The 10,998-nt window shown below is 38.4% G+C and overlaps 1 pseudogene; it reads left to right on the top strand.

The window, feature by feature from the left end:
* The first annotated feature begins 4,958 nt into the window (after positions 1-4,958).
* LOC139681185 (5S ribosomal RNA) lies at positions 4,959-5,078 on the top strand (annotated as a pseudogene).
* The last annotated feature ends 5,920 nt before the right edge of the window (positions 5,079-10,998 follow it).

Below are 10,998 nucleotides of genomic sequence, written 5' to 3'. Positions count from 1 at the left end.
CCTCATGGTAATAACCTTTTCTTATAAAATCCACATACAGTGCACTTTAAAATTATTAGCTGAGGGAGGGTCCGAAAATCGCATTTCAGCATCATAAGACAGGAGCATACAGTTCAGAAACTACCTCAAAGGACTATAAACAGTAATTCAAACACCTAAGCAAACAGAATTTTCTTTTTATTCACTGTTTAAGTGTGAGTATCTGACTGTTATTAAAAGTACACTTGAATTCATTAGTATATTCAAGGTTTGTAAACCCACCCCATCACTGTTTTGGTCAGAAGGAAATTTAGCTAATGGACCTTTATGGTAGTTGACCCTGGCTGGATTCCACGTGCCCACTCACCCACTAAGGGCAGGGAGAAAGTCAGATGGAAAAAACTGATGCGTTGAGGTGACGTCATTTTACTAACACAAAAGTGAAGGCTGTGTGCTCAGAAGCAATGAAAAAAACTATATCTCAGCTAGACCCAATACAACCTTATTGGTATTCCAGCCAGAAAACATAGGGATAGAGGATTCATGCAAAACTAGCTCTTTCCAGAAGAATTTATGCAGCTTGTTTGTGCCTAGCAACTGAGACATTGCCACCAGGACCATGTTAATACCAGTGCTGTGGTAGTCCTATTACTGACTATATCTTGATTCAAACAAATGAAAGATTTCTGTGGTTGGAGTTCTAAAATGGCTATTCTTACAATTGCATTTTCAATTTAATGGGATCTGAAATCACATCACTATTTCTCCGTGACAACATATATGTCAAAAGCAAACCACAAAAACTTTTTAGCTGGCTTCAAGAAAAGAAATTAGGTACCATGCCTAGAAAAGCATTATGTACAATAAGATGGGAAGAATAACAGGAATTCAGTCCTCTTGGAAGATCTTTCTGCCTCTCAGGTATAACCAGATATTTTTCCATTTCAAGTAAATACTATGATTAGATTGTGACTGACTGTGCCAGGTGCTATTCTAATAAGTGTGAAAACACAGTTCATAGACACATTTAGAGTCAAGCTGCAAAAAACCCTGAAGTGGGAAGGTGTCATAACTTTAGTTCTGTGACACTGAGAACTATGTGATTTACCAGCCAGGGGCAATGATGAACCATAGCTACATTAATGAACAGACAGTTCACCTGTACTGTCAGTTCACTTCTCTTCAGCCAGGGTCAGAAAGTGGTCCAGGGAACAGGTCCTTGGGCTGGTCTAACAGCCTTCTGCTGCTCTTCATGCCCGCTCTTGAGTTGTCTGATGGGCAGGATTAGCAACTGGTGAAGACCAAAAGGGTCCCTGTTAATGCAGAGCCACCTCACAATGTTAGACAGCAGAACCAGGCACTGGTCCCTGAGCTGGATTAACTTTTTGAATTATCCTGCCTGCTCCAAACCATTTAGCAGCAACTTCTTGGGTATGACTGGTTCCCAGCAATTTAAGGGTAGCTAAGAAATACATGCTTGTGTACATCTATGGCTATAAAATAGCTTTCTTTGGCTCTTATACAATTCTGCACTGTGTCAGTGGGAAAAATCCACAAGTTTAGGAGTTCTATGTCATGAATAAGTCAAGGGCAGTCTTCCCCTGAGCTTTTCTCCTATGTTATCCTGTGCAAATATGCAGCAAAAAACATGTTTTTCTAGGGGGCCAGAAACCATGCAGTTAAGGCTTTAATACCAAAGATGGCACCTGTGCTTGTTCCTGCTTGCATTCACTTGCAGGATTAGCATCAGATTTATCATCCAGTGCACATAGGGGTTAAACCTTGCTTGTCTTATTGAGAGGGTTGTGTGAACTAGATGTACAGGCATATATTTCATATACTCATTGTATATAATTAAGGTATGTGCTGGTGTCCTTTTCCTTTTGCATTTTAACTTTTAAGACATCTCTGGGCTTTATAGCCTACACTTAACATGTTTTTGAGAAAGAGTCGTCTTCTCCATAAATTCCCACTTTTTTGCTTAAAGATCCACAGAACTTCACAGAGCTTAAATGACTCCTTCTGTTCTGTAGGCCTTATTTAGGTTGTGCTGGTATTGAACCCTTTGATAAACGTTTGCTTTTGAGGCAGGGATTCATTCCCCTGGGTGCAGAAATCTCAGAGTTGAATCTCTGACTGTTATCCATCCTACCAGCTACTTTTGTTTCTATGAAGGGAAGTAGGTTTTTTAAAAGGGCAATTCATAAGACCTGTGTTAAATATTCCCAGAAGACACTCTACATCATCCTAAGAAAGATATCAAAGGACATTTGGAAGAGATCTTGCTTTTCTCTATAAACTACAGAGGTAGTTGACTTACAAACTATTATTTGCTCTTCTTTCAAACATTTCAGAGTTCCAAAATCTGTGTCAGCATGTATGAATGCATCTAAATTTTGTTTCCCTAACAGTGTAAGGGTATGGTGTAAAATAAATATTCAGGGCAGAATGGTAACTATTTCATCCAGGAATCTTCATCCACGAAACTCACAAAACCAAACTTGGACACTTACAGTTTAAGCAAGGCATTATTTTTTAACTTAACTTTAACTTAACTGGTGGTATTTATAGCAGTAAGGAAATGAGCAACTGGATGATGGTCATTCTTCTACCCACTTTCCCTCCCAGATATTATTACAGAGCAAGTTCAGAGCGGGTACAAATTCTGTAATACATATTTCTACTGTTGTGCTGAGGCTTACATACACAAGCTCCGGGAAGTCCTTTATTAAAACTCTTTTAATGGATTGAAGGAATTAATTTCCATACATCTGGTACAACTCTGAATTTATTCTAGGCCAGATATGATCTGTAATTCATAAAAATACTTTTAAAGAACAACTTTTTTCTTTGGGACTCAATCAGTTTGCCATAGGAACAACAATAGGAATACACAAACAGGAATTCCAGTAGTTAATTGTATGTATTAACTATTATAACATGTCTCTGTTTTTAAGTAAAAATTGAAGTCGTACTGCACATTCAAATCTTGTTCATGTATCTCATTAGCCATGTAGCTACAGTGCATTTTGTTTCATTGGTGGGTGACAAACAGAATGTTCTTGATTAGGTGGAAAAATGTTGACAGCTGTAGAATCTATGGAAGAATGCAAATATGCATTGATCACATTTAGATTCTCAGGCTTGATATTATGCTGAAAAAAGAAAAGTCCATGCTGAGGAATTAAAATGAGTTTGAAAGAAATTTTAAAGTCAGAGTAAAATTACCAAATGAGTTTTGCCTGCTCTAGTTTTCTCTGCAATGTGTGAACAAAAATGATAGAAAAATTACAGAGATTTTTTTTTCCAAAATAATTTTTAAATGTTTCTTTTAGTGAGATGCAGCAGTATGGAAATTATTCATGGGTGAAGAAGTAATTAAAGAGAAAATGTGTGAGCAAAGCTTTTTGGTGAGATATGAATAATATGAAGGTATTTCGCATCTCTCACTATTTTGAACTCCCCCAGTTTCTCTCAGAAATGCAAGTCCAAAAGTTGATTCAAGCTGTTCTGAGACAGTGAAACTGTTACTTAATAGAGGCAGCAGAGTCTCATGGTCTTCTTCTACTCTAGCTATGCCCAATGCATTTGGCTCCCACCACTTGTGTGATGACAAAGCCAACTGTCTGGGACATGTTGAAGATTTCTCCTCCAGAAAGCCAATTGACAAAGAGGCAAACTCCTCTACTTCCAATTGTATCATGATAATCTCTTAATAATCAACTTCTTCACCCATAGCATGACAGAATGGTGCTCAATATGGGAGACATGTAATCTGCCACTTGCTTTTGAAATAGGGTATATGCAAGAACACACAGACTCCATTCTTAATATTTTGGGACTTGTCAGGATGTACATACAAAAACTTTTGGAAATGCACATATTCTAGTCAAAGGCAAAACTGGCAGAAGATGGGGAGGTCTCGTGCAACGGACAGAACTCAGCAACCATTTCTGTCTCTGTCCAGCTCAGGTGAGAAGGGAAGCACTACTTCTATGTTGGCATTCTCAAAAGTAGCATCCTAGGCTGTGCAGCAGAGGAATGAGAGAGGGACAGGGAAGGAAGCACAATAAAAAGACTTCGAGAACAGTGATTGACGAGTTACCTCAACCAACTAGGTTTCTTTTTTTCATTTTTTTCTTCCTTTTTTTTTCTTCCCCCCTCCCCCCACCCTCCCTCTTCCCCCCTTCCTGTTGCTATTCTTTCATTTATCTTTTCCTTGAAGAGATAATTCCAGACTGGCTATGTTCCCACTTTATATCACTTGGCCTTTAGTCTCTACCAGGTCCCGGGGAATGCCTTGTGGCTCTTCAACATATTTTCTCTTTTTATGTGCTTTTTCCCAGCTCTATGTCATATTTACTGTTTTACGTGATGGTTTATTCAAGCTCAAAGTATCTGAAATTGCAGTTGATAGTGGTATAACTAACCACAGAAGCATTTTCTAGCACAAAAATAAGTAAATTGAATGTGATATGAGGACTCAAGGAAGAGTTGGAATGGGTAGGTACTGCTGAGATAGTGTTGAAGGAGTCTATTTTATTACAGGAGCCAAATCTGATGCCATTTCATCAAATTTGTGTAAGAAGGGTCTCAATCCTCCAGGGTCCTGCCTGAAGTCAGGTGACTTCAGAAGATTTCAGAACTACAGACTGGTTGTTGTGTGTATTCAGCACAGTCATGGATCTCAGAAAAGGTCTGCACAGATGCAAAAAAGAGGTTTCAACCAAATCAATTGCTCCAGGTTGCATTAACAGTTCTGGAAGCTGCTGTGTTTGGAATTGCAAGGTCAACAGGGAGAAGCAGGTCTCTCAGCCCTTAGGAATGGTGAAGTGCCCTGACTGATCTTTCTTTCAGGTTTGCCTTTATACCTGGATTATTCTCTTATGATTAGTTATTTGAGTGTCTGAACAAAGGGGTTTTAAATAATGTTCTATCTCTCTGTGTCTATATATCTATGTACCTGTATCTGTATGTGTATCTAGGCAGTTAAATGCCACTCTGACACCTGATCCCATCAGATCTCAGAAGCTAAGCAGGGTCAGCCCTGGTTAGTACTTGGATGGGAGACCTCCTGGGAATCCCGGGTGCTGTAGGTTCTAGTCCTGAGGACTTCACTGTCACCATCTAATCTTGCTCGGCCGTGGCAGATGAACCTTAGGAGTTAAAGGGTGGGGCCAGTTCTGCGCACGCTGTGCCTCACCTAAAAAATCCACTGCACAGCTTGAAGTACACACCCACATGGGTAGAGCCCTTCCCCAAATCTTCGTTCACAAAGCCTAGCCATGATGATGATGATATTTGTATCTATATCTATATATACATAATTTTTTTTGTTTTGTCACTTTGGATCACATGCTGCTAGCACAAGTCCAGGGGTCACTTCCATGTTTCCTCAAAATCTGCAGAGGTCAATTTTATTAGTGGCCAGTCTGTTTTTCCTGGCTGTGTTGACGTGTCTCCATCTTAGATGCTGAATTTGGTAGTAATCCCGTGCAATGCAGAATACAGAACTGCCAAGGAGCACATGTGGCTTTTAATTGGTCCACAGTTCCTGGTAACAAAATGAACTCTGCATTTTTTACAGTCTGTGCAATCCAGGCACTACTGTGAATAATGACCATTTGTACATGTGTAGCAGTGTTTTTACCTCAGTATCTTCAGTACACTTTTATACTTAGGATTGATTTTATAACATTTCCACGCTAACTACAAGAGAACTGTATTCTCATTCAAACAGAGAAAATACAACTACAAATTTTGAGGTAAGATCTTTTGGATTTAATTTTAATAACACTCTGGAATTTCTCCCCTCTTGTCCCCAAACTCTTAAGCAGAAATATCAAAGTTCAGATTTATAATGTCCTTTTTGCTTAATATCAAGCTTCTCTCCACCATTTGTACATTCCACCTCCCAGTAACATATTCTTGGTTTTAGTATGAAGATAAAATCATGTGCCTGAAAGAACTTTTGCTACTGTATAATTCAGGTGTGAAGAAATTAAAACATTCTATAAGACATTGTCCACTTTTGGGAAGTAGTGGGTAGGGCTCAAACTAATCAGCAAAATTTAATTTCTAATTTTGTTTAAAATTATTATAAAATATTCTCCAGTAAATGTGAGCTATTAATGATGAGGTCTTTGTCCATTTCTATGCAAATTTACAATTCAGTACATATTATTTCTATATACAATCTAAAAAAAAGTAATATGAAAATATTAAAATACTTTACAGTGCATAGAAGGGAATTCTTGGATTTCTTAAGCCTGTAATTGTGATCAAAATATGCAGGCCTGCTTTATCTGAGATAAACAGGAAATTAACTCTTTGTGAGTCCTTGGGAAAGGGCAAGGAGATATTTTTGTTTCAGACAATTCATTCAGACACTCATGGTCATTCCCACATATATTTCACTGGCTCTCAGACCCTTTCAAAGGTCCCTTCCAATCCAAACCATTCTGTGATTCTGCAACTCACCACCACTTAAGCAGAAGCACATGTGTCCAAGTGGTCTGCCCAGGGTCCCTTGTTTATGAGAGGAGAAAGGGACACCAGCAACTGAGTCCTCATCTTGTGACATTGTTCTTTTCTGGTGACGATAAACTACTTTTTTCTCTTTTTATAAGACATGATCTGATGATTTTGCCTCAGACTCTTTGTTTCTTCTCCCTGCCTAAAACACAGTGAAGTTTTGTCAGTATTTCTTCCTTTTGGGTCTCCTAACAGCTATACTCAGTCTTCCAGCTGGCATAAAAAGAAGAGGAATTGCACATGCACTGCGGTGTCACCTCACTGTCACCTGCCTGTTGTTAGCATGCAGATCATCTGCTGAGAGGTCATATGTGCAGTGGTTTTATCAGATTATAGACCTACTGATGTTGATGAGAATAATAAGAGGTTCCTCAGTTTTACCCAGTCTGCTGCTGTCAACCATGTCCTTGGTTGTTCTATATTGAGTTATCTGGTACTTTCAGGTGTTCCGTTACTTCTTCATTCAGACCGACCGATATTTCTATTGAAATTTCTGTGAGTCAGTGCTTTGGATCATTCACTCTAGTTTTGAGAGTCTAGTCCCAGTCACTATTCCTCCATACCCAAAACACACACTTTGTCCTATTTAAAATGCAGCTGTTCAATACGTTTGTACTTCACACTTAAATACCTCTATCCTGCACACTGATTTGATCATAACAGAAAGGGAGATCATTGCCACTTTGACATAAACATAAAAAGACAAAGACATCTTTTCTTGCTACCCACTGTTTTGCTAGAAGACTAATGAGAAATACAATGCAAATGCCACCTTTATTTTTGTGAAGATTTCTCCATTTCTAAGAAATCGTTCCAGAGCTCAAAAATATTAATCAGGATTTTAACTCAGTCTTAGGAAAATGATAATACAGTATTCACAAATTATCCGAGAATATTCTACATGATATTTGTTGTAGATGTTGCACTGTAGCACTGGACACTTTATGTACCTCTGTTAGGATTACAAAATAGCTATCATATTTTGGCTGGTTCTACACATTTATGTGAAATTAGTTCCTGTTAATCTTCATAACAAATGCATCTATGAAATCTATATATTTAGAGTCTTAATACATGTGTGCTAGAAAAAAATGTTAAAAAAGCGACATCACCATAATATAATAAAATACATATAATGGCGTGGAAAGCCCCAGCTGTACTTGGGAATGCTGCTGGTACTTATACCATTTTTGACTGATCTTTTCCTTTAAGATCCTCTGTCCCTGTATGTGTAGTAAGCATCTTGAAATGCAGGTGATTAAACACAAAGAGGTCAGATGATCAATTTAATGCATACAATAGCATCTAGCTCTGGCTTCAGCATTTCAAAGCATTTACCATCTGGGTTTTTTAGGTGTATAATAAAATGTGAGGTGTATAATAAAATGGCAGCAAGGGCTTCAAAGTATTTATAATTTCTGCAAGTTAACAAAACCACTGACAAGTAGAGTACAGTAACAACTGGATCATAAATTACTTTAAATTATCTTAAAATATTAAATAAAACAACATTTTCCCACAATATCGTTGCTTGGCAGATGTGCTTATGTGTTCAAAATAAGCTGGTGATTCAGTGTTCATGTAGTATTGCTTACTGGGGCTCTCTTGTTCTGGATCATTAGACAGGAACAAGAACAGTTCATTTTATTTTACAGAATTCTACCATCACATGGTGTGATAATCGTATGTGTTAACCAGTAGCTCCTCCAGTATGGGCCATAATGTAAACAGTGTCCCATGCATTGTGCAATGTTCTCAGTTTAGGTTTGCAATTATGGTTCTGCAAAGAAATTCCAGTGAAATATTTCCTGCTATGGATTCACTGTTTTATTCACAGATGGGTCTTGTCTTCTCGACGTAGGTGTGCCAAAGATATTATGGATAAAATTAAAGTGGAGACAATGAAGAAGGAAAAGCTAAAATAATTAAAACTTTCAAGATTTTGATCATCACTAGCATTGCCACTTCACACATGCCACCGGTAGTTTTACATGTAGGCCATTCAACTGCACAAAAAATTATTGAAAATAAGGAAAGAAAATTAGAAACTTTACTTGAAACCACATTGGTTTAAACCAGCTGTGCCTATGTCCTTTTCAACTTAATTTTTATACAAAACATTGAAAAAGCGTAAAGCCACTGAACTACAAAGCAAATGAAAACTCTAATATATTGCCAAGAAAAACTGGATGCAATATTTTTGATGAATACAAATCTTTGTTGAAAAGCTGTTGCTTTGGTAAGACAGAAAGAGTCATTGGAGATGTATGAATTCTGCAAAAATTTACATGAAAAAGCAATTGATAGAGGAGGAAAAGCAAACCAAGTACTTAGATGGAGTGTTCTATTTTTGGCAGGAAAAGATTAGACATATCTTGTAACAGGACGACATGACAAAAATGGCAGATGAAATTCAATGTAGATAAATGTAAAGAAATGTCCATGCGGAAAACCTAATCTTATCATTGCATAAAATGATAGGCTCTGAAGTGGTCATTACTGCTGCAGACAAAACCCCTGTGGTTATGACAGTTATTTGAAAACATAATCTCAGTAGCAGTCAAAAAACCAGATCAAAGCATTAAGAATTATAAAACAATAAAAATCCCCTATCATCTTCCTGCTATAATAACCTGTGATTTTTTCACAGCTGATACACTAAGTGGAGTTCTGATCTCTGCAACTTCTAAAGGAGATGTTGCACTGGAAAATGTTGCAAGAAAGAAAGTGAGAATAATTAAAAGATCGAGAGTGCCAGTACAGCTTGGCAGAGATCTGTGATCTGTGAGTGGCACAGAAAGTAAAAGACTGCTGACTCTTCTAGTGTGAGAACAAAGCACCATGAAATGCGCCCATGATAGCCAGACTTAAGGTAACTGTAAGGAGCCAGTTCTTTGTGGAATGAGTAGTAGACCTGCAAAACTTCTTGTCAGGGAATGCAGCCCTTTGCAGTTGTTCATGAGGTGAACTTTGCAGAAACAAATGTGCATCTAGCCATCTTTATTAACGGCTACTGTGACCATCCAGATTACTGCAGATCCTGCCCTTTGGCTTTTTTGGACCAGGTCCTTTATTTTGCAGACCACATATTCCATTTGTGATTGATTATCTATTCCAATTATTTTTAGTATTACAATGGAGTAATTTGTCTCTGCTTTTATTCGATACCTTTGGTTTCCACAGTAAGATGTCACCAACAGGACTTGTATTTTCAAGCCTATCTGAGCAGTTCATAACTGTGGTAATAGCTTTTAAAGTAGAGTCAGGAGGTCAGGATGGCTGGCTTCTGTTTGCAATCTAATCACCAAGCTAAGGCAGATAAATTACTCTTTTACCTGCACTTACAGTTTGCCTATTTGTAGATAGCTGTAAGAATAATCCCCAAAGTGGGAGAACAGAGGTATGCTATGCCCGCAGGTTTTGCCCTGTTTTCCTAAGCTGTGCTCACTACTTCTTAGGAAAGAGAATTTTATTTAAAGTGCATGCAGAAGCTAGTGGAAAATGTTGCTCCTGCAATATGCAGAAGCTGGAGCTCAGCTGGAGCTGCGGAATACTGTGACCTGCTGCCTCAGGAAAGCAATACATCCCCTGAGCTGTGCATTTAGCATCCCTGGGCAGCAAGAGGGGGTCACAGAGCTCTGCTGGTCTCGTTACCTACTGGTTCCTGTACCCCATGTCTGCTGGATACCCCTGATCAGCAACATCCTCCCATAGTGAACCTCTTATGAGTGTTGGGTGATTGCTTCAGTTTCATGGAGTTGTGTCTCTCTGCCTATTACAATGCCTGTTCCCATGAAGAGAGCCATTTCTAGGGCCTGCATTTTATTCCTCCAAAACAGCAATGATATGCCTCTTGCAGAAATAGAGCAGTAATGAGTCTCCCACATCAAAACTTACTACCGTAATAATTCAGCATATGAAAGATGGATTTGATCCAAAGATCCAAAATAGAACCAGTTAAATGGGAAGTTCTTTTATGATTGTCAGAGACCCAGGAATACAACTGACACCTTTCTGTTTCCTTTCTTTCTCTGTCAGTAAGCGATAAACCTCTTGCTGCGCTGTGAAAAAAGTCAGCAAAGGCTTAAATGAAATGGGGACTGCAGCTGCAAAGCAATTTAAAGAGTGCCCTTGGGTTTCCACAGACAATCCATCGCAAATTCCCTGAATTCTTTTCCTGCTTCATTTTTGGGAAACTATACAAAAAATTCTACCCCAAACTCACAAAATATATGTCAAGTAATTGTTAGAATTTCTTTAAGCTGATGGATCTTCCTGGCTAACTGGGTCTGTCAGCTTGCTGAGCTTGTGCCTGAAAGGGTAAATAGAGCTCAGTCAAAAAGACAGTCAATATTTAAAGGACAAAAGCCTGACAGAAGTTGTCCTCTGAACAAAACGGTAGCAGGGTGTACTGCATGCAGGTCTTCCAGTTGAAGATGTATGGAAATAACACTCCAATATGTAGCTGTTTTCTCCATCCTGAAC

This window comes from Pithys albifrons, chromosome 1, assembly GCF_047495875.1.
Source record: "Pithys albifrons albifrons isolate INPA30051 chromosome 1, PitAlb_v1, whole genome shotgun sequence".
Lineage (NCBI taxonomy): Eukaryota > Metazoa > Chordata > Aves > Passeriformes > Thamnophilidae > Pithys > Pithys albifrons.
The sequence above is the reverse complement of the archived record's forward strand: the minus strand, read 5'-3'. Positions and strand labels throughout refer to the sequence as shown.